The sequence below is a fragment of the Mus caroli genome, unplaced genomic scaffold (genome assembly GCF_978045245.1).
Source record: "Mus caroli unplaced genomic scaffold, Mus_caroli_1 scaffold_4, whole genome shotgun sequence".
Classification (NCBI taxonomy): Eukaryota; Metazoa; Chordata; class Mammalia; order Rodentia; family Muridae; genus Mus; species Mus caroli.
The window spans coordinates 67,097,108-67,120,872 of NW_028227259.1; positions in this window are offsets into that span (position 1 = coordinate 67,097,108).

Sequence of the window (23,765 nt, forward strand, 5' to 3'; positions counted from 1 at the left end):
CACCAGGGCATCCGGATTCCAGGCCTCCAGCACAAAAGGCCCTTCCCCCACTTGTCAGCTTTCCTGTTGCCTGGATTGTGTGGCCTGGCCCTTTGATCAAACCAGGGCATTATGTAAAGACAACTGCTTTAAATATCAACGTTTTGGAGTCAGTTTGGCGCTCGGTCCCCTTAGTGTTCTCTGGGGATACTAAGATTATGCCTTCCCCCTAAAGATCTGTGCTCTCCCCTTGAAGAGGGTGAGTCTCTAGCCAGACTGTTCCAGTTTCAGAAAGTGCTCTGTTCGGAGGTTGGCATGGTGGGCGAATCTTGACCATAATCTCCAGTTTATTGTGGTTGTGGCTTTCTGCGGTGTTTTGCATATTCCCAAAACACCACAGAAAGGGAATTTACCACTGGCCACTGTGAAGCTCTATAAATGTGTCCTTGAAAGAATGAATGGACTCAGAACAAGGACTTCAGTTACTCAATCCTTGAGTCAGTCAGCCTGACTCAGGCTGAGTCTCCTTTAACAACAACAAAGTCAGAAATTTGAACCCAGCTATGGTGAGGCACATCTGTAAACCCAGCATTCAGGTCCCAGAAGCAGGAGGATCATGAGTTTAAAACCAGTTTGAGACTCATAATGAGTTCCTGGGCTACAAAGCTAGACCTGCCTCATTCCCTGTGTCTAGAGAGTAGGGGCAGTGGCAAACGCCTTTAATCCTAGCACTCAGGAGGCAGAGGCAGCAGATTTCTGAGTTCGAGGCCAGCCTGGTCTACAAAGTGAGTTCCAGGACAGCCAGTGCTATACAGAGAAACCCTGTCTCGAAAAAAAAAAAATTAACTCTGAAAGAATGCTGCTGTGCATAGACTGGAGACCTCTCCCTACCAGGGTTACCTGTGACACAATTGCGCATCTGCCTCCACAATAGCTCCCAGAGGACAGGGTGCCATGTAAATTAGCCTATAAAGACCAAGAATAAGTGCAGCACCTTTGAGCATCTGTCTGCATCTGTCTTTCTGGCTCACTTGCTCACTTCTATCCTTGGAGGTGGGTTTGTTTTGTTTGTTTTGTTCTTTCTTCCTTCCTTCCTTTCTTTCTTTTTTAATAAACTGCCTCTATTTCCCTTGATATGTCCTTGGTCCAGGGCATCATGTTGGCACACAGGAAACTCAAAATGTCAGTGAGCACTCTCTAGACTCCGATTCACATGCTCTATAATATTAGGAAGAAAAATAATAATAACATTTTAAATTTGACAAGCTCTATATCAGATTTTTAAATCCTGTCATTCCCTTGCTATTGTGAACTCCCTAGAAATAATGTGCTTGACCCAGCCATGACACAAGTATGAGGTCTTTCATCAGCTTCAAGAAAGAGCTAAACTGGCCTAGGGAATGGAAGCAGTCCTTGACAAACCATCTTGGGTGGTAACATCCCTGCTCATAACTCAACAGTGGAAAGAGGAACTGAGCCCCAACAAGGCCAGACTTGACTACTTTCCTGGATTTATTTAAAGAAAACAGAATGGCAGCAGTATTCTAGAAAGATCTATTGCTCTTGTCTTTTGACCCCTAGCCACTTCTCTTCACTAACCGGAAGTAACAGGAAAGCTAAAGCATTGGAAACACAGCTTGGACACCGCTCCGAACTCGGTCAGTGCTGTTGCAGGATCCCATTTCAGTCCAGGTTTACTCTATTCCTTGAGTCCATTTTAATGTATCAGTCTTTTCATATTGTTCTCCAGAGACACCAAATTCAAATATGTCTCTTCCAAAAAAAATCAGCCTCCTTGACAGCCTTTACTCTAGGGCTGCTTGATTTGAACCTGTGTCTCTTGCAAAGTCCATATCGGAGTGTAAGACCCAATGTACCAATATTAAAGATGGAGCCTGTAGGAGGCGATTTGACCTTGAGGGTTCTGTAGACAGGATAGTGCATTATAAAAAGGACTCAGGACTCAGTATCCCAGCACTTGGGAGGCAGAGGCAGGCGGATTTCTGAGTTCAAGGCCAGCCTGGTCTACAAAGTGAGTTCCAGGACAGTCAGGGCTATACAGAGAAACCTTGTCTTGAAAAACAAACAAACGATAAATAAATAAATAAATAATAATACTAAAACGGACTCATGGTAGGTCCTAGGCCCTTTTGTCTTTCTTCCCCTTCTGCCCAGTGAGGATGCAGTGTTCCCCATCCCAGGGATGCTATTGTGGTACCATCTTAGAAACTGAGACCTTCCTTACCCGACACTGAACTCGCTGGTGCAGTGGTTCTCAACATGTGGGTTGCAACCTCCTTGGAGTCGAATGGCCCTTTCCCAGGGGTCACATATCAGAAATTTGTATTACCCTTTACAACAACAGGAAAATTAGTTAGGAAGTAGCAACAAAATAATTTTATGGCTGAGGTCATCACAATATGAACAACAACTGTACTAAAGGGTTTCAGGATTTGAAAGGTTGAGAACGCTCGCTCCTCTAGTGACCTGGTCTCAGACGTCCAACTCAAGAACTTCAAAAGTGAACTTCCGTTATTTATTTATTACTTATTCAGTATTGGGCACTCTGTCTGAAGCATTTTGTCATAGTCTCCACTACCCTGTGTCCTTTTGATCTACGCTTTGGGGTTGATCCTAATTTTCAGATGTCACTTTTCTACCTTACACATCACTTCCTGATGACTTCCTTCACTCCTGAAATGCCTGCTGAGCCCCTTCGATGTCATCCGTAAAGTCCTCAGGAACACACCGAATGATCTCTACAGGATAAGACATCAGCTCTGGAAACCAACATCCAAGCGAGGCCACACTTCTTCACCTCAGCATCTGTCCCATAGCACTCCATCAAGACAGGATCTCACCGACTCTTCCAGTTATCGTCCCCCTTTGCCAGACAAGCAGTCACCATCAGCTTCCTTAGTTGATCCTCAGAGCACTCTACTACCTCGGGGGTCATTTATTTCTCTTTCCCTTAACATTAACCATTTCTTCTATGACAGCCCGACCCTTCGCTTATTCCTTGATCCTGGTTCCTTCATAACTGCAAGTTGCAAAATTGTATTGCTCAGTTGGGCACAATGGCACATACCTTCAAGCCCAGCACTCAAGAAGCAGAGGCAGGTAGGTATAATGCTAAGCGGGAGAGCGTCCTGGTCTACAGAGTGTATTCCAGGCCAGCCAGGGCTACATAGTGAAACCCTAGATCCCAACTAATATATATATATATATATGTATATATGCAATATATACATTGATTGTTTTCTATAGCTCCTCTTTGATGACTATAGCTGGACCGTGAGCACAGTGAGAGAGAGATGTACTGTGTTGGTGCCTGTTTGTGACCCAGCTGTTTAATGGAATAAATGGCAAGACAGAAAACAAACAACAAAAGTCTAAGTACCTACACAATACCAAAGACCTTTATATATTTGTTTCCTTGCTTGCTTGTTTCTAATGTTTCACTTAATGCTCTAAAGCAGTAAGGGCCAAGCTGTAGCCCATGGGCCAATTCTAGCTTTTTTTTTTTAAATAAATCATTTGAAATATTGTCACATCCTTTTAATTGCTTATTATTTATGGCCTAGCTTTCTGCTCCACTGGCAGAGCTGAATAATTGTAACAGAGGCAGGGTGAAGCAGCAAAAAGTAAAATATATGACTTATGACTTGTTCTTCTAGAAAGAAGTTAGCTTCTGTTGTAGCAGCCATAAGAATGGATCTGTTAGCATCGGCTTCTAGGGTCATTTGAAGGCAAAGAAGACCAGAAAGGGCAAGGAAAGGGCTCTCAAGATTACCCAGCTTAATACGATAGATATATGAGGCCAGTGTCATTCTCTGTGGGCTTTTCATGTGTTGTCAGGACATCTATCCAGTTCTTGCTGGTGTTTGAGGATGGTGAGTGTATTATCTATGTCCTACCTCAGGGATTTTCTTTATATGTTTGCAAAGGAATGGAGAGACTGGAATAAGCTGATATTTTCAGCCATATACGGAATCCCTCTGATGCCATCATGTTAGAAGACATGTTCTGTAATTCCCTGCCACGGCGGCTCCTACAAACTTCCTTTAGAAAGCCCGGAGCACTCTAAACGCCGAGTTTCCAGTCCCTGCACTCTGAGCTGTCATCATAACCCTGTCATAGTATAGTTCTAGCCCATGTGCGCTTTGGAATACACTGCTGAAATGACGGCCACATTGAGAGAAGATGACTCCTCAATTACAGGACTCCAGAATTCCACTCTGCGTCTCAGGTGCCTGAGCCATCACTCAAGAGGTGTAGCATCCTGCTCAAGCTTCACCAGTGTGATCCATAAGGCAGGAACCAAACCAGCATCTTGATGCAATGAAATAAGACCAGCGAAATCCTGGTCTTATTTCCTGCAATCCCTGAAGTGGCATGTGAGGGGTCACCGGCAAACACTGCTTGCCGCCATTACTGCTGCAGTCATTATACTTGGATGGAGAAATGCTGGGTCCATTTTGAATCAAGAGAGAAGCTGTGGGAACAAACAGGTGAAGAGGGAAGTGGGAGATAAGGGGGAGATTAAATGGCAGGAAGGTCCCCCCCCCCCACCTTCCTCTTTGCACAAACTTTCCAAAAAGCATTTTTCATTTACCCTCGGAGCTGGGAAGGTAGCTAAGTTGACAGAGTGCTTGCCTAGCATTGCAGAAAACCCTGGTTTGATCCCAACCATCACATTAAAACTCGGTATGGTAGTGCTAATCCCATTACCAGAATAAGACCACTGCCACTACTTTAAGCCAACTAGGAAGCAAGTTTTAATTGAATGCGGGCCTGGTTGATAGACTCTGGCCAGGTCCACTCTCAGGTTCAGAGAAAATGGCCACAAGTCACATTTCTCTGAGGCTTACAGAAGCAAAACTTCATGGCCACCATATTTCCCATCAGGTCCAATCAGGCACAAGCATGCATCCTGACCTCTTTCCTGCCCATGTATCTCCCACCTTCATGTGATCAAGCACATATGGTATAGTTGGGACTAGCAAACTTGTTTAGGGGAGAGAAAATACGTCTTCCATAGACAGTAGCCCTAAGCATTTCAGGAAGCGTCTGCCTTTGGGCAAGGGGCTTACAGGTTGGAGGCAGTTTTGTTTCATGGATCTCTTAAGCACAGTAACTAAAGCATAACTTTAGCTCCCACAGAAGTACACAACGGTAAATTCAGCACTGGAGAAATAGAGTCCGGAGGATCAAGAAATTCAAGGTCAACTTTGCCTACTTAAGAGGTTAAGGCTAGCCTGGGCTAATAAAAAATACCTATATAATTCTGTATAGGTGAAAAAGACAGGAAAGAAAACTGACCGAAAAATAGACTGAAAAAATAGGGAAATAAAACTGTTTACAAAGCAACATGCTTAGACCACATTAATTATTGCATCTAGTAGCCAGCAATATCACATTGGCCCCTCATTGAGATTCGCATCATTACCCTAAAGTAATTAAACCGATGTCGACACCCTGCATCACTCAAATCAGTTCTACCTGGAATAGCGATTAAAGCTGTAATCATGCTCCATTTGAAGCCTTGACTTCATGAATATGATTGAGAGCTTGTGAAATATGATGAAATTGTGGAAGCCTCCGGGGGAGTGAGGAGACTGGCACACAGCTGATGGCAGCCCATCAATCACAGGCTTATGTGCCCCAGCCCTTCCTGATAACTTCAGAAGCCCATACAGAGTCTCTTAGGGAGCTCTCAGGTGTTGGGGGTGGGAGGAAGCTTACATTAAGTGTGATTCACGTTGCTTCCTCATTCTTCTTATTCTTCAAGTTCAGCTATAGACATCCACACTTTAACTAAAATGTTCAAAAGACAAGAGGAAGGCAGACAGGGTAGTGAAGGCCACATCTCATACTCAGGTTTCTTTTCCCTATAGGTTTTATTTTTCCCCAAAATACCAACTTATTCTTTCTGTGTACACATTACTTTCTACTAATTCAGTGGCTTTAAAAAACAAAATCAAAAACATCTATGGGATGGTTATAAGTAATATCAAAACAGAGGTTCTTGTTTCTTGTTTTTTTTAATTTCTGATTCTTAGACTTGAAAGCCTTCATGTCCTCTAAAATGGATCATGATTGCCTAAGAGCAGGCTGCCACGAAATGAGATCTGCCAATACGGATGTGAATTTGCACAGTGGAGCTCTGCAGATCCCAAAGGGGTCTACAGAGAGTGGCTCCTCCCAGCACCTCCCTTCCTGCAGCATTGTGTTTGTACTCAGAGGCCCCCTTTCTCTAAGCGTTCCAGGCTGGATCCAATATCGGTGCCTCAGGCAAAGCAAGCAGAAATAAATGAGACAAAAGACAGGCATGTGGTCTCTAAGGTTTCCTTAGCCTGGGAACCGATTTTAGTAGAGATGTCCTTTATTGGATGTTGACCAACCCAACCGCAGCTTCTCTTGGGGTCATAGTAGAAAAACACACACACAATGAAATCTTCTATGATTTTCTGCTGAAGTCTGCTTCATGACGCGTCCCAGCTCCCAAAGGGTTTGTGCTGTGTGTTTGTGTGTTTGTGTGTTTGTGTGTTTGTGTGTATGCTTTGCTTGAGTGATTGATGAGAGGCTGTTCAGTTTATAGATTAAGAACATGAAGCAATTTCTACAAAAACATTTTGTTCAACGTGATTCTGGTCAACCTTCATAACCAATGAACAAAGACATGTGTATACAGTTTGAATAAATGCCGTGACTTTAACTTTTGATCAAGTTACCTGGTCCCTCAGCTGAATCCTGAGGAAGTATTGCCAAGCTGAGAGAAAATTTGAAGGATTCAAAAGCCTGTGTATAAGTAACAATAGTGATGGATCTGGTGTTGTACCAAGTGCATGGCTCCTGGAGAGTTAGATGGTATTATAGGTTAAATTGTTCCCCTGCGAAAGGTGTGAGTTGAAGATTGAACCACCTGCATATAGAAACTAGAGCCTTTCAGGAGATGGTAAATTTAAAAGGATATCTTTATGTGGTTTCCAATCCAATAGGACCTGTGTACTAATGCAGAAACATGGGCAAACCCATCCAAGGGATAGAGACATATGGAGGCTTTTGAAGACCGTTGAGAATACCTGAAAGCCAAGAGAAAGGCCCAGAAGAAATGCAGGTCTCAACCTTCCAGCCTTCAGAACTATGCTGTTGTATAGGCTGCCCCTTCTATATTTTTTTGTTACAGGCAGTGGATAGAGGGACTCACTCTCCAAGGGGTTGATTGTGTCCACAATCCAACTGTAATGTGCTGATGTCTTTCCCAAGTGTGATAGAGCATGATAAACTGGAGAAGTGCATCTGGGTGTCCGTTATGTGAGGCAGACCCTACTACAGAAGCCACAGAAGTGAATAGAGTAATGGACCTGCCTTCTGCAGGCGAATTAAGTGGGGCTTAACAGATAAAGCATCGCATCCCACTTTCCCAAAGAATTGTTGGAGTTTCTGTCCCTGGAGTAGACACCCAGAAGTCTTCTAAGAGGGCAAAGTCTGGATAAAGGTCAGACTCCAGATGGCTGATAGAGAGAGCCAAAACATGTCAAAGGCAGCTAAGGTGACAAAGCCTAGTGGTTCGGTCCTTGAACTTTGAGTGACAATCAGAACTCTGCCGTGTGTTCTCTGCAAGACATTGAATAAATCATCTTCTACCTCAGCCTCCTTTTCTTCATCCGTGAAGCACTAGGACCTCTTAAGACCTCAAACGGTATTTAGGAAATTAGATGAATGTCTTTAAGGTAATAATCATCAGATTTATAGACCATAATTATCATACTCAGAGTTCTGGGGGATGAGGTTAAATAATTGGCACACATAAATGGGAGGTCTGATGAACCCAAAATCTGACAGAGGAAACCAGCAGGCAAAAGGCTCAAGAAAGAATTTAAGGGCTGCAGAACTAGAAACGGGCCAATATTCTGAATGTTGTCCCAAGATTGTGCATTAGAGAAAACCTCTTGTCTGGGGAGGTCAATCTTTTGTACTACTGGACCTCCACAGTCTGCCCACGTTCTGAAAAGCAGTCTGCTTTGCTCCAAGTCCTGATTTAAATGTAAATCTCACTCAAGACAATCCCACAGAAGCATGCTGAATAACGTTTAACCAACTACCTGGGACCACCGGCCTGGTCAAATCACCACATAATATTAACCACCACACAGTGCTGGCCTCACAATAGGTACTCAGAAAACGCTACCCTTCCCCTTATTCTCCTGAAAATGAAAAGGGAGCCCCTTTCCTCCCATGGACTCAGGGTGGTTAGACATGATTGGCACGCTCAGGGTTAAGGAGAGAGAAATAGGTATGGTCTAAAGGGAAACAGACAGAACTAACCACACTGTTATTAAACCAAACCATTATTACTTTCTTTCAGAAAGTGAAAAACGAACACTGGCTGGACAAACAATAGCTGTTTTATACCCTATCTGGGAAGGAGATTATCAATGTCATAATTACCAGATAGGTTTGAGAAAGAATGCAACTGCCTTTTCTATTGCAAACTGGTTCTTACTTTCTGTGCTGAAGAAGATGCGGTCAAAGCTCTACCTCAATGGCTGCCCTGTGGGATGCTTTGAGCAAACCCTCTCACTCATGGTCCTCAACTACTTCCATCACAATGAAAGGCTTTTAGGATTCCGGGACTGGAGCACATGTAAGCTATCTACCTCAGAAGATGCTAGAAGAACACACCAGAAGGAGAAAGATGAGGCTACGGAGGTAAGACGCTGAGCCTCCAACTTCCTACCCAAGGCTCCATTGATTTACAGAGTTTCTAGCAAATGGTATTTCAGATGACTTTTGATTGTTTTGGTTTTCACCTGATATTTGTACTCGTTTGTGGATTATAATATTAGAAACTTGATAGACGTGTGTAAAGTATGCAGACAGAATCAGCGTAATCTCTATTTCCGTCTCTGCAAGTTTTATTTCTGTGTGTGGAGAACTTTTCTGGTTATTTTGAAGTCTATAATTAAATGTTGCAGATCACTGACAGGCTACAGTACAGTGGGCACCCGTTCCCCCATCTGCTTGTATTTTTCTACTCTGGTGGCTTGAATGCCAAACATACCCGCATAGTCTTGGGCATAGTCCCCACTTGGTGGCATCGTTTAGGGGGAAGTTTTGGAGGAAGTGTATCCCTGAGTGTGGCTGGCTAAGTTAGGGTTTCTATTGCTATGATGAAACACCATGACCAAAGCGACTTGAGGAGGTAAAGGTTTATTCAGCTCACACTTCCATACCACTGTTCATCACTAAGGAAGTCAGGGCAGGAACTTAAACAGCAGGAACCTGGAGCCAGGAGCTGATGTAGAGGCCATGGCGGGGTGCTGCTTACTGGCTTGCTTCCCATAGCTTGGTAAGCTTGTTTTCTTACCCAGGACCACCAGCCCCAGGATAGTACCACCCACTGGCATGGGCTGGACCCTTCCCTATCAATCTCTAATGAAGAAAACTGTCTACAAGCTTGCCTACGACCGGATCTTCCAGAGGCATTTTCTTTCTTGAAGTTCCCTCCCCTCGATATCTTGAGCTGGTGTCAACTGGACATAAAACTCTTGAGCACAGGGGGCTTTGAGGGCTCTAACTTTATGCCACTGCCAGTTCACTCCTGCTTCACGCTTACATTTGAAGGTGCAAGTTTTTAGCTTCCTGTTCCTGCTGCCCTGCCTCCTATCATGCAGCAACCATGCTTCCCCACCAAGACGGCTTAGCCTCTGAAAGCTTAAACCAAAATGAACACTTTTTCTTGGGGGGTGGGGGGGTGGTTCAAGACAGGGTTTCTCTGTATAGCCCTGGCTGTCCTGGAACTCACTTTGTAGACCAGGTTGGCCTTGAACTCAGAAATCCGCCTGCCTCTGCCTCCCAAGTGCTGGGATTAAAGGGGTGTGTCACCACGCCCGTCCCAAAATGAACTCTTTAAGTTGCCTTGGACACGGTGATTTTTCCCCAGCAGACAACAGATAATTCATGTAGGCACCCATTACCCAGCCTCCCCTGCACCTCTGCCATAATGACCCACCTTTTCTCCAGTACCTCTCTCTATATGATCAACTCTTACTTCACTGACCAAACAACACATCTGGCAGATCTAGCTCAGCATCGTGTCTGAGGCTCCTGGATCCCTGTCAAGCGTTTATTTGGTTGTGTGGCTGCGTCCTAGAGCAGAGGCTGCCTGGAGTTATGAAGCAAATTCAGTTACACTTTTAGGGAGAACAAATGATCAGAAAACTTGCCTATGTCGAGGCCAGGGGTGTTCCTGTAAGACCCAAACTGTTCTTTCTGCTTTCACCTGAAACAGGATGCAAGAAGAAGACAAGTGAAAAAGGAAACAAGGCATGTCATTCCAGGCTGAGGTTCCAAGTTTCCCTCAAGGGGAAGGGATGCCTTGGCATGGGCCCACCTAGACACCCCCTTCCCCCATACACCACCAGAACACATTCTAATAGCTCTTTCTCTTTTTATGAACACAACAGTTTTCTTCTAGATGTCTCGTAGTGTGTTTTATGTAGGTCTGTGGTGACACTCTGAGCTAACCGACGTGTCCAAGGTGAGCTCTGGGGCAAAGAAGATTTTGTAGCTTTTGCTTACAGACATGGAGGTTGTCCAGCTCCACTCCTTAGAAAGACTGTCATCTCCAGGCTCTAACCTCTTAGGTACTGTTTTCTACAGCTTTGGTGTTCCCCCTTAACCCTACCCCCCACCCAATCCACAGCCAGAGTTTTCTGGGACATCCTCTAGGTAGCTGTCTTCTCTCTTTGGCCCATGAACCAAGTGACAGTCATCTCTTGGTTTCCTAGACTTTGCAGTGACTGGTGCACCTTAGTTGTGACTTTTCTGTTGCTGTAAGAAATCACTATGGCCAGAGGCAACTTTAGGAGGAAAGTTTGTTTGGTTCATGGTTTGGGGAGGGGTATGTCCATAGTGGCCATGAAGGCATGGGGACAGGGATGGGGAGCTGAGATATGACATCTCATATCCATACAGGAAGTTGAAAGAAGGGGAGAGATGGGGAGAACTAATACGGAGGGAAAGAGAGGGGAAGGGAAGGGAGGAGATGGTCGAGGCGGGGGTGGGGGGGCGGGAAGAGGAGGATGGAAGGGAGGGAGAGAGCAGGGTGTAGGTACATCCTCTCAAACCCCCATCTCATAGTGTGCTTTCTCCAGCAAGGAAGCGTCTCATAATAGATCTGTAAGCTTCCTAAAGAGCACCACCAACAGAGACCACGTGTGCAAATCCAGACTTCTATGGAGAACAGTTTCATTCAAACCACCACAGACTCCTGCATCTGGTGCTGGGGCTTGAAAACCCTACCATTGCCTTCTTCCTGGGTCTCTGTCCACCACACCGTGACCTAGGAACCCTCTTCAGGCAGACATAGGCTCTTTTCAATTGTCTCTCATCTGTCAGGGATCTTTAGTTTTCTGACCTAGCAACCAGTTGGCCTGCACCAATCCTGAGAGGGAGCATGGTCCCTATAGTCCATGGCCTGATGTTGAGTATCCTTTTTTTTTTTTTTTTTTGGTTTTTGAGACAGGGTTTTTCTGTGTAGCCCTGGCTGTCCTGGCACTCACTTTGTAGACCAGGCTGGCCTCGAACTCAGAAATCCGCCTGCCTCTGCCTCCCGAGTGCTGGGATTAAAGGTGTGCGCCACCACGCCCGGCTTGATGTTGAGTATCCTAAATACTGTTAGTAGCATTCTGTTTAAACTCCACCCCCACAGTTACCTGGCTGTTGCCAGGTAGGCCTGACCCACTATGAAAGGGGCTGCCCCCCTCTCTTGATCTCTTGTTCTCTCTTGCCCTCTTGGGCTCTTCCCTTTCCCCCTCCCTTCCCCATTCCCTTCCCCCCTCTCTCCACTTGGTCATGGCTGCCCTCTACTTCTCCACTCTCTCTCTTTCTCTGCCTCTACTACTCTCTTAGCTCCCCTCCCCATGCCCTGAATAAACTTTCTTCCATACTATACCATTGTGTGTTGTGTGGCTGGGCCCTCAGGCGGAAGGGATTCTTCAGCATGGGCCCGCTGAGACTATACCTCACCACACCCCTAAAGGACATAGCCCTTATCTCTTTATTGTTATTATAAACACATCACTGGTGCTTTGTATAATTTTCTTAATCCCTATTATTCCATCTCAACTAGACATAGGGATATCCTTTATTCTGCCTTGATTCTTTCTTTGGAGGGGGAAGAGTCCTGAGATTCAAACCAGGGCCTCTCACATGCTGTCAGCATTGTTCCACTGGCTGCATCTCCATGTCGGCTTCCGGGGTTTTTGAGGGGGGAAGGGTGTCTTGTTGGGGTTTTGTTGTTGTTGTTGTTTGGGTGGTGGCTGCTTGCTTGCTTTTGGTTGGTTTGGTTTGTCAGGACAAGGTTTTCCTTGTTCCTGACAAAGAGTTCCAAGACAACTCTTGCTGTCCTGGAGCTTGCTTTATAGGTCAGAGTGGTCTCACAGAGATCGGCTTGCCTCTTCCTCCCAAGTGCTGGGCTTAACTGCTTGTACCACCACCTCCCGGCTCGGTTTGCTTTTAGACACCGCCCTCACCCCCTCCCCCACTCCTACCCCACCCCCAGCACACACATACCTCGTTATCTGTGGTCCTAGGGATCTCACCAAAGGCCTGATGAAAGCCCCCTACTATTCTAATATTGAAGATCTCTTAAAATGCATCAATTTGTCCTAAACATCTATGAGGATGCTACCCCAGATCTGAGACATTGCTGACCCTGTCTTTATCTTACTGTACAAGGAAGAAACCGGCACAATGTTAACATTTTGACCGTCCGTCCCTGCACCACCCCACATTACCACACACCTCTGTGGAACACTTACTGGGCTAAACTAACTAAAAGTATCCAGCTGAACTACCCCAAGCCCCCTCTCTCCATCCCTCTGCTGAGTCACACTAGGAGCACAGACTCTGAAAAGTAGGCGATCTGTTTTGTGTGCTATTTGCGGTGTTTTAGGCTTTAGAGAGAAGGACCTATTGTGTATCAACCTCACACAAACCTCTATAAAAATCCTAACCTTTGGCATGTTCCAGAGCTGTGTAAGCTAGCTAACAGCTGTGGCAGTATCCTGCAGTGACTGGGTCAAGTCAGGAACCAGCCCACACGGGTGCCCAGCCTAGCAGGAGAGGCCCGGCCTCCTCCACCCACCTCCACCCCTCCCCCTCACACACTCCCTACACCTGCTGTGCTCAGCTTCCAGGTTCCCAGGCTCCTCTGCTCTGATGTGGACCCACAGATGGAAATGTCACCTGGACTTAGATAAGGTTCAAAGGGCTGGTGGTGATAGCTAGTCCTGGCTGTGGGTATAAGGAAGGACACTGCCTACTTTGGTGGTGCTAAAGCCTTCAACAGTGTGTGGGATGTCTGAGGAAGACAGAAACAGACCTTTTTTTTTCTTTCCAACACATTTTGACTTTGTATCCTGTGTGTATGTTATAGAAAGAAAGCTGCAGACCAAAGAGAACCAAAGCTAATGCTGTTGGCACCAGGGGCTGGTGAGAAAGATGAGAAGGATCGGTACCCACTAATAATCAGATTTCTGGGGCTCTTCTTGTTGGTTCCCACGAAAAGGTAACAGCCTTCCTGAAGAATTCTAATGCCTTCAAATCAGTTGCTCAGGAAAGCGCCAGTGGGTTCCCCTTTGTTAATCATTGATTGAGTTACTGCAACAATACCAGAATGTGCAAGTACAAATGACCAGAAGTGTGTGGAACTAAAAAAAGGAAAAAGAAAAAAAGGGGCCTCAGCAAGGACACAAGGATACACCCACACTGTGGCTCAGCTGATGAATCGCTTGCCTAGGATGCATGAAGCACAGTTCAGTCCCTAATACCACATAAACTAGACACGGTGATACACGCCTGTAACGCTCGCATTTGAGAGGCAGAAGCAGGAAGATTAGTGTAAGGTCATCCTCGGCTATAGAAACAGTTTGAGGCTAGCCTGGGTTACACAAAGTAGTGTCTTTATTTTTTATTTTTATGTGTGGTGTTTGCTAGTAAGAAGGCCATTAGCTTCGTGGCAAGCTGTGGAAGATACAAAGTGTCTGAAGGTGGGTGCCCCAGGGCTCCGGGTTTACATTAACCATTCTACATTTTCTGATTTGTAAAAATCATATTAAAATATATTTTTTCCATGAAAAACTTCCCAGTATTTAAAACAACCTTTCTTTAAAGTGAAAACATCTAAGGAATCTAAACAATGTGTGAATCTATGAAAATGGGGGTGAAAAGGATTGCTCCCATCTTCTGAGGAAGAGAGAGATTGGTTGAACCAAAACTAACAGGACTTCCCTTTACTGAAGTGACTGTCAGTTACCCTACCCTCAGAACAGGCAGTTGAATCTGGACCTTTCCAAATTGTCAACGAATGAAAAAAAAGTAGACAAATTGAGAGCAATAAACATTTGGGATCTGGAGTGGGATGGGTATAATTAGTGTGAAATGTGCTAAGTGTTCCCACTGGTTTCTGGGGGGTTTTAAAACTTTATTTTCAGTGATTCATGGGCCACAAATCATTGAATATACTAAAGAGGAAAAGAAGCCGGAGGGTAACTGCATAAACACCCCCTCAGCTTTCAATAAAATTCCAACAGCGGCGTTTGGAAGGAGGGGTTTGCCCCCAGTATGGTAATTGTAGTCATCCCCAACAACACTGAGGGGAAAAATACAACTCCAAGTGTTTGCCCTACTGAACATTGATCAATTAGAGAGCATCGCTCTCTCATAAAAGAGGACGCCATAGTCACTAATGTAATTGAGTTTGCAGGATGGAAGCAAGGCTAACCCTACCACACGCTCCATATATTCCCCATTATGAAATTCCAGCTGATGGCTAGTGTTACCACAAGATGCCATGCCATGCCCAGAATTACCCAGTGCGGTGGGCTCTGTGACCTAACCTAATATCCTGCTGAATTTGCCTAGGCAAACATTCTACTAGAGTCACTTTTAGCGAAGGGTTTTCAGATCTGAAACCACACTGTTGGATGGGAAAGTCCCCATTTTCTCCAGTGAGAAAGGGTTCTTATAGAAAGATGCTGGGATTTCAAAATCAATGGCAAAGCCAGGCTGGCAAAAGCTGAGTTAGCATCTGCTCTGTGGGATTGCTCTTGCTTGTACGCCCCCATCTCCCCCCCCCCCCCCGACCCTCCCCCACCCCCACCACCAACGACCTCCTGCTGGCACTGGCTTTGAAGTCCCCTGCACACCTGTGTAGATTATAAAACAAGGAGGCTGAGCTTCCACACCCAAACTCTAAATTCACAATGCGCCTCAACAGTTAAGACATGCCCTCCAGCGTCTTGTGTAAAAGTTAAACCCAACCTTGATCTAATCTCCTGAAGTGGTTAACCCTTGCCCGGATTTAGCACACCCTCCCAGTGCCAGGGAGAGAGAAGTCTCTGCTATCAGAAACTTACATCACTGGGGCAAACGCGCCTTTGGGATAGGTGCCCTCAGAACTCTAGCAGACCCCTATTCTTTTTAGTTCCCTTTTCTGGGACTAAGAGTGGTTAAGATTGAAGTCCCCAGTGGCTCCCCCACCCAACTCTTTATCTTCTTGGATTTTGAATGAGATTGCAAAAGAAGAGCCATTCTCCTAGACACCTGTGTCCCGGCTTTGTCCCTATGCTTTTTCAACTCAAGATCCTCCCCAGCTCTCATCCTGGAGGAAGAAGCATTGGAGGCTGTTGGTTAGGTCTGGGTTGGGTTGAGGTAAAGAGAGCAGGCAGCTGGAGGTGGGGGTGGCTCACAGAGCTGCTGTGCAGGCTGGGCGCAGACCAGGAAGGGAAGTACAGAGAAGAGCTTGATTGGGAGCCAACGCTTGCCTCTGGCAAAGAAGCGCCTCGCAAACCTCCCACTGGGGTGGGACCGGGTCTTGGCTCAGCCAGCCCAGGTCCTGCAGGTGCTGGCAGGGAAGTGGCTGCACCTGGCTCAGGAGGGTGTGTCAGAGGAAACCACAGCAGGCACCTGGTTCTGATCCCATGCCACACCCTGACCCCTCTGTTGAACTCCCTGCTCCTTCTGCGGAGTCCAAGGGTCTCTCTTCCCAGTCCACTTCTCAATCTGGCTCTGGACCTTCGACAGCCACCCGCAGGGTATAAGACCACTCCAGTTCGGGTCTCTGCAAGGGCTTAGCTCTCTTCTAGCTCCTGAGTAGTCAGGGTTCTTTCCTTCCTGGGCCCCCTATCTACTGTTTTTCAACCTTTCCTTAAAAATGCCAGAAACAGCAGTAAGTTCTTCCTCGATAGCAAGAACCCAAGTTTCTTCTGAAAGAATTCGTTGGTTTCTTCGGGGAAGAATCTGCTGCGGAGGTGTGAGGTGAAAGGAGGCGAAAAGAGGTGGATTGTCAGAGGAAGCTACCTAATGAAGATACTCCATAGGTGTATGCACACATGTACATACATACATACAAGCATACATACATACATACTTATGTACATAATACATACTTGCACATGCATACAAGAAAATTAATGTAATAAATAAAAGAACTCTTTGCCACCATGCTTTCAGTCTCTGGTTCTGGTTTTTATGCATAGGAGAAAAAAAAAATCACAATATGTCAGAGACTTGGCCAAGCTCCTCAGTGAATTTAACTCGCCCAGGGATAGATCCCCAGAGGATGCTAGGGAACATCTTTCTGTCAGTCTTTATGTCCTTGTCTACTCTCCACCCTTTAAGCTGGATTGAGCTGTATGTGGACCTAACAACCCGAAAATAGAGGGAACCTAGGAGACCACCTGAGTGCTGTTTTCCCTCATGGGTGACTTCCACATCCCGTCCCAACCACTCCTACACTGTGGGGACATACCTGGTGATGGGGACGAAAACTGGAGATGGTGAAGGACAATCAAGAAGGCCACACTTCCTTATGAATTGCGACACCCCTCCTAGACTAGGGGATTTCTACATATTCCACCCTTTATCATGTCCAGGGGTTTTGAGCTCTGTGAGTAGAATTCCTCAGGCTGGAAAACAAACACACAGACAGTTTGCATATATTGATAATTTTAAGGTGCCCACATAGTCCCTAAAGGCCTCCAAGAACCCTGAGTTAAGCCCCAGCCTTCGGTAATGGAATACATGAGACATGAAAGCAGAAGTAGGGTGCTATTTGGGAAGATAAAGGGGACCAGAAAGAGACTCCTGGGGGAGACAAGAGTGCATCATAGGGAAGAGAGCAAGGAGATGCCCTAGTGAAACCATCATGTTATGCTAACAGCAAAACATCAACAAGAATTGAATTCTTAATCGACTTAAACACTCTCCCTAGGCCTTTGCTGCCCATGCCGATCCAGTGCTATTTGCTAGCAAGTTATCCTGGCTTCGTTGCCGTTCTTCTGCCCAGTCCATATTCTCACTGATACTGTCACCATGTCCTCTTGACTGTAACATGGCTCTAGCTGGCCTTCATCTTCCATCCCTTCTTTGAGATGCATTCACAGGGGAAATCTAAGTGTGTTGACTTGACTTTCAAAGGAAACCGTTAAAGCAAGAAGGGTATAAAACGATCTTACCAATAGAACTTCATAAATGTATTGAACAGACCTGCATGAGACAAGGGCCAACACATCTTGGGGTCCCTTTCCTTGTCCCTGGAGGAGCCTATGTAAAGGAAGGGGCCTGGGAACCATTAGCCCTTTGTGAAATCCATCTCTGCATAGGGACTAGGCAAAGGAAACCTGGACCTGACCTGACCAGCAAGACCCTACTCAGAGATTCACCAACTATTTGGAAAATTGGGAGAATTACCCACTTACTTATTTATCTATTTTTATATATGCAAGTCTGAGTTTTCATAGCTCTTTGTTCTCAGAAAACCTGCTCCCTCGGAGGAGTACAGTAAAAGCTTATTTTGATTAGATTTTTAATTAATGGCTCACCACTTAATTATGAAGGATCCCTTAGAGTGAAATTCCAAGGAAATATTCTTTCTCTTATTAATCCTCTCTGCCAGCTATCGCAGGAAGAGATGAGGCAGGGGTGTTGGTTTTTATTCTCCGGGGAGGTCACAGAGATGGCTTCAGGTTCTGATGTCTTTCTGTGAAACGGCGCCACTCTCTGGGACACTATGTGCCTTGTTCTCTAGGGTCTCTTTCCTTTTCCGTTTCCAGCATCAGGGACCGGTGAGATGACTTAGCAGAGTAAGCCTGATGCCTGAGTTTGATCCCTGAACCCTTACAGTGAAAGAAAGGAACACCCAGAAGTTGTCCCCTGGCATCTGCACATAGGCTGTGACGTGCACAGCCCTGTCCCCTGAGAAAATAAATAAATCAGAATTTTAGTCCAGAAATACTTATTAAGCAACTACTGTATACCATTGCGGGGACTCAGAAGAAGCTGAGCATAACTGTTTTCCACTGACACCCATGGGAGCTCAGTCTCAGAACTGCAGCAAAGGGCTCCAGAGTAAAAAGTTAGTTAATGCAATGAAAATAATCTAGAAATCCAGTGATGAACACTAACGCAGCCTGAAATGGGCTGTGGTGACAGTCTCTCGAGAAGCCTCCCAATGCTTGTTTGAGTCATCCCAGTGTCAACACAGACCAGTACAGGCCTGGAGACTTTCTGCTTCTTACCCTATTCCCTCAGTTTATAGTGGAAGACCATGGCATCTTGTCTGTGATGCCTTCCCCTGTCCAAATCCCATTTCACCCATCATAGCATCTGTGGGTTCCCTGTCCCCACTGGTACCTTTGTAACGCCTGCTCAATGCCTTCCCTGTTACAGGGAAGGAAAGGGACTGTGCCCATCCTAAAGAATGGACGGTGCCCATCATCCTCTTAGGTGATTGGATTGACATAAGGAGGGGAGAGGAGGGGCAGTCAGGGGACAAGGAGCTATAAACTAGAGATAGAGGGGGAGGGGGAGGGGTAATAAACACAAGAAAACCACTATTCCTTCTCAGATCTGACCTTAGAAGGCATGTTCACTTTTTCCTGAGCTATACTGGCCTACAGGGTCAGCAGGATGTCTGTTCAGCTTATAACTTGATTTTGGGAAGAAAAAAACTTTCAACCTGCTTGGGAATGCTGATATTCACCTTCATTTCAGTAGGTTTTTTTTTTTTTTTACCCTTGTGTGTAATTCAGTGCTCACCTCATGTGAGCAAGCTTAGTGCAGGCCAGAGAAGGGGATGGGGGAAGTGGGGAGACATGCAGGCAGGCAGCATCTGAACTCCACACGTGTGCAGCTTCCCAACGCCCTCAGCGCTAGAAATGATCTGGACCCAGGCTTCCTCCTCAGTCGGCCTCCAGAGAGTCACTGTAGTTCTGTTGACTCGAGTCAAGGCAGCAAGGGCCCTCCTCACTGTTCAGACACTTGAAAACAACCAGTCCTTTGAAGACATTTTTAACCAATGAATGGAAGAAAAGAAACTGGAGAGAAGTGACTTGCTCTTATGGACCTCAGATAAGACAGATTGTAGTTTATCAGGAAACTCCTAGGAGTGGTTTGTTTTTTTTTCACTCATCTAAAACACTCCAGTTTTTCTCCAGAGCAGTTTTGGGAGGACAAACCTCTCAGTCTGATGAGAGCTATCAGCCTACCAGAGGCTGAGCCCAAGGTCTCTTGCTGGCTCTGAGCTGGGATGAGTTCTTTCAGTTGAATCAAGCTCATCTCTTTGGCGTTAGATAGTGGTTGTGCATAGATAACACTGTGCTCAGAGAGGTCTAACCCTTGGGGTAAAGGCTCTACAATCTCGTTTTCTCTTTTGATGTGTATCTTTGCATGTGAAATCTGATGGAGCAACGGAGAAGGAGACCGCACTGGGGTGGGGTGGGGGTAGGGGAGATGCCCCTGTGCATCTTCTCAGGAGGGGTTGCTTATCCTGACACTGCTGTGACTCACAGGGAAATGTTCCTAGCTCCCTGCTTCCTTTTTCCTGGACACCTTTGGGCCCCACCCAAGGCCTTCTTGTTGGCATATCCACCCAGAGTCCACACTGTTATCTTCACCTCAGAAGGAAGCAGGTGTGAATGGAGGAAGGCTTGGAAGATCCAGCACACACTCCCTCCAGTGTAATAGGCCCGAGCATAGCAATAGGCATCCTCGCCCCAGGCTGCAGCATCGTAGCACCTGCACTGAGCAAGTGACAAGCAAGGCAAGACACTGACCCAGGCTGACCCATTGCACAGTGCATGTCTTGCAGAGGGTGCAGTATCCCGGGAGTTGCCTAAGCTCCAAGAGTAGAGGTGGGGACCAGTGGAGGAGGGGCGCTTGCTTCAATGTCTACCTAGCCGTGCCCTGGATGGTGTCATGTTTGGAGGTCAGAGAGAAGGAGGATCTGGGAATGGGTGGGCTGTACACATGTACTCTGAATCAAGGGGCTGGCTTTAACCCTCTTACAAGCATTCCTGAGTTCACAACATGATATCATATAGCAAATTAAAGGAGGGTGTTGGGCATAGGGCAGCAGGGAAAATGATGGTCTTGCAAGCATGGAAATGTGAGTTCAATCCCCAGAACCCATGCAAACAAGCTGGACATGATAGTGTCTGTTCGTAATCCCAAATGGATCCCTGGAGTTTAGAGACTGGCTAGCCTAGTCTATTTGACCAGAATGACACCCAAGGTTGTCCTCTTGACACACGTGCATACACACATGACAGACAGACAGACAGACAACTAAAACAAGAACACCTTGGCAAGCTAAGAGAGGCTCTGAATAAAAGAGCATTATATTTTAACAACTTTAGTATACCCTTGTCCTGGTCTTGAACAAGGCCATTTTTATTTGGATTTATATTGCAGCTGGTCCTGTTTGCCGCCATCCTTCTGCCAGAGGACCAGTTGCCTGCCGGTCAGCACCTGCTCTACACTACCTCCATCCCTTCCCAAAGAAGCCCCTAGTGCGCAGGCCTTTGGCAGAGTAAGAAAGATTGACACTCCTTCAGGCCAATGAAAGGGCCAGGCCTCCACTGGGATTAGTAGCCACACCCACTTCTCCAGTATTCTCTTGAGGGCTGCAGTCTTGGGCTTCCAATGGAGGCTTGAATAAAGCACTTTCATGTATTGAGTTATCCACACCTGGAGTATGTGGGCAGAAGAAAATGGATTCAATGAATTATTTTTTTTAAGAAAGAAAGAAAGGAAGAGAGTTGGGGGCTGGGTAAGGGAGGTAAGGATAGATTGGGGATATGGGCAAAATTATTGTATGAAATTCTCAAAAAATTAATAAAAATGTTATTTTAAAATGATAAAATTTGTAATGGTTTATGCTTTTTTACTATGCTTAATTCCCAAGGAATATTGTGTATGTTTTGAAACAATATAGTATTCAACATTACATATAGGATCCTCAGTTATCGATAGTGTTAAATATTCATTAATGGTATTTTTAGGGTATGAAAGGATATAATATAAAAGTTGAACAAATTTTTTATGTATTATTGGATTCTCAAAATACTCAATATTATTAGTATGTTTGATGTATAAAATGCATTTAAATAATAAAAAATTTAAGAAAAAATAAAATAAAACAATAAAATTTAAAAATTAAAGAGTTTCTGTTATAATTGTATTGCAAAAGAAAGCATAAAATTTTATCAAGACTAAATGAGAAGTAAAACACAACTTCTTAGACTGTTTCAAAACTTACTGGGACCACTAAGATGGTTCTGTGGGTAAAGGCACTTACCTCCAAGCTTCATTAGGTCAATCCCAGCACCCACACTTGTGCAAAGGGATAACCAACTCTGGCAAGTTGTCCTCTGACCTCCTCACACTGGGGCATCTCCTCTCCCCAAAACACATACACACAAATAAACATAGTGGAGTAAGATTCTAAACTATGCATGCACGTGTTATCCATACATCAATGTTTAACGCGAGCATGGACATCCATATATGCAACATTTCTCACACCTTTCGGAAGAGATACATAGACGTTCATTCACCAGATCAAGTCTGCAGAGTCGGCTTCATGTTTTCTTTTCTTCCTTTTAAAAAAATTTTGTATCTTTATTTACTTTTCTTGCATGAATGTTTTGCTCTGCATGTATGTCTGCTCACCGTGTGTGTGCCTAGTACCTGTGAATGTCAGATCTCCTGGAACAGGAGTTATAGGTGGCTATGAACCAACATGTGGGTGCTGGGAATCGAACCCAGGTCCTCGACAAAAGCAGCGAGTGCTCTTAACTGCTGGGCCATCTCGCCAGCCCTTCCCTTTTCGTTTTTTAAACTGTCTCATGTAGGTAGGCCAGGTTACCCTCAAACATGCTAATGTTTATGTTGCTAACAATGGCATTGAAATTCTGATTCTCCTACCTGTACTTCTCCAGAGGTAGGTCTTGCAGATGCAGCTCTTAGCCCTGGTAGTGTGTGTGTGTGTGTGCGCTCCTGTGTGTGTGTGTGTGTGTGTGTGTGTGTGTGTGTGTGTGTGTGTGTGTGTGTAGGGAATTAAACAACACAGGGCTTTGTACACAGGACTCTAACAACTGTGTTACTCTCCCAGCCCCATCAACAGAGCTACTACAGCCCAGCCTCAATAATAGATGTGCTTGTGTATTTGTGTGCATGTGTGTGTCATTAAATGCTACGGAGCAATAAAGAGATTTGTTCAACTCAGATCTAGTCCCTGTCCTGCACTAGTCCCAAACACTTTGAGGTGGGAAAGTGCAGAGAGGAAACAAGAAAGGGAAGATGTCCTGCCAGAAGTCCAGACCTCCCAACCCCAACCTCTACTACCGCCCCTCACTCCCCATCCCAAGAGAAAGCCTTGGCTGGGCTTTAGAAGAAAGCAGAAAGGGGTAGCAAGTTTCTGAATCAAAACTCTTGGGGTGGAACTAGTCATCTGTCTCGACATGCCCCGAATGAGCTGCACGCTCCCATTTGGGAATTCCTTCCTACAGGTCAAGTGCTAGGGACTATACCTGATGCACTGTCCCACCATGCAGAATGTTAGTGTGAACTGCAGGCTCTGCGGAGTTTCTCTGGAGAGCCTGACCCCACGCAGGTCCTGCCCTGCTTTCCTGAGACCCTCACAATCCTCCATCCTGGCCGAGTCAGATAGCTGGTTTCGGGCAAGTCTCAGCAGCCTGCCTGCAATCTTCCCTGTCCAGTTCACCCTGTGACTGGGGTTCTGGCCTCAACTATTGGCTGGGCCTGCATCCTGCCCACAGGAACCTCCTTCATGAGGCCACACCCTTTCCAAATCCCATGCTGGCAGATGATGTTTTCCTTGGACCGATTCTTGTCTTTCCCTGGGGCTTTGTTGGGAAAATGTGTTTCCCTGCCTAAAACTACCTCTAGCCTCTGCAGAGGATCTCAGAGCCAAGGCCATTGCCCACCAACAGTCTCCTTTCTTCAAGCACTTTCGGATAATCAAAATAAAATAAATGTTAATTTTTAGTCATTTGGAAAGTCATTGGGGTAGACTACTTTACCACACAATCGATTCAACTATTTTCTACGAATTAAGTCTGTGCTGTTTAAAACATGTGCGCCTTCAGTGTAGTCTGAATGTGAACCGTGCCCCACAGCCTCTTGTATCTGAACACTTGGTCTTCAGCTGATGCCACTCTTGGAGAAGTTATAGAACCAAAGTGGGTGGGTGGGTGGGGCTCACTCATGGAAGCAGATCATAGGAAGGCTGAGCTTAAAGCCTATGGCTTCACCATGCCTCTTCTCCACTCTGATAGATTGTACACCCTGAACTGTGAGGCAAAATCAGACGCTCCTCTCTTAAGCCGCCTCAGCCAAGCATGTGGTCACCATTGGAAACACAATACAGTCACTTGGCCACCATTGTGACTCTAGCAAAATGATAAGCCAAT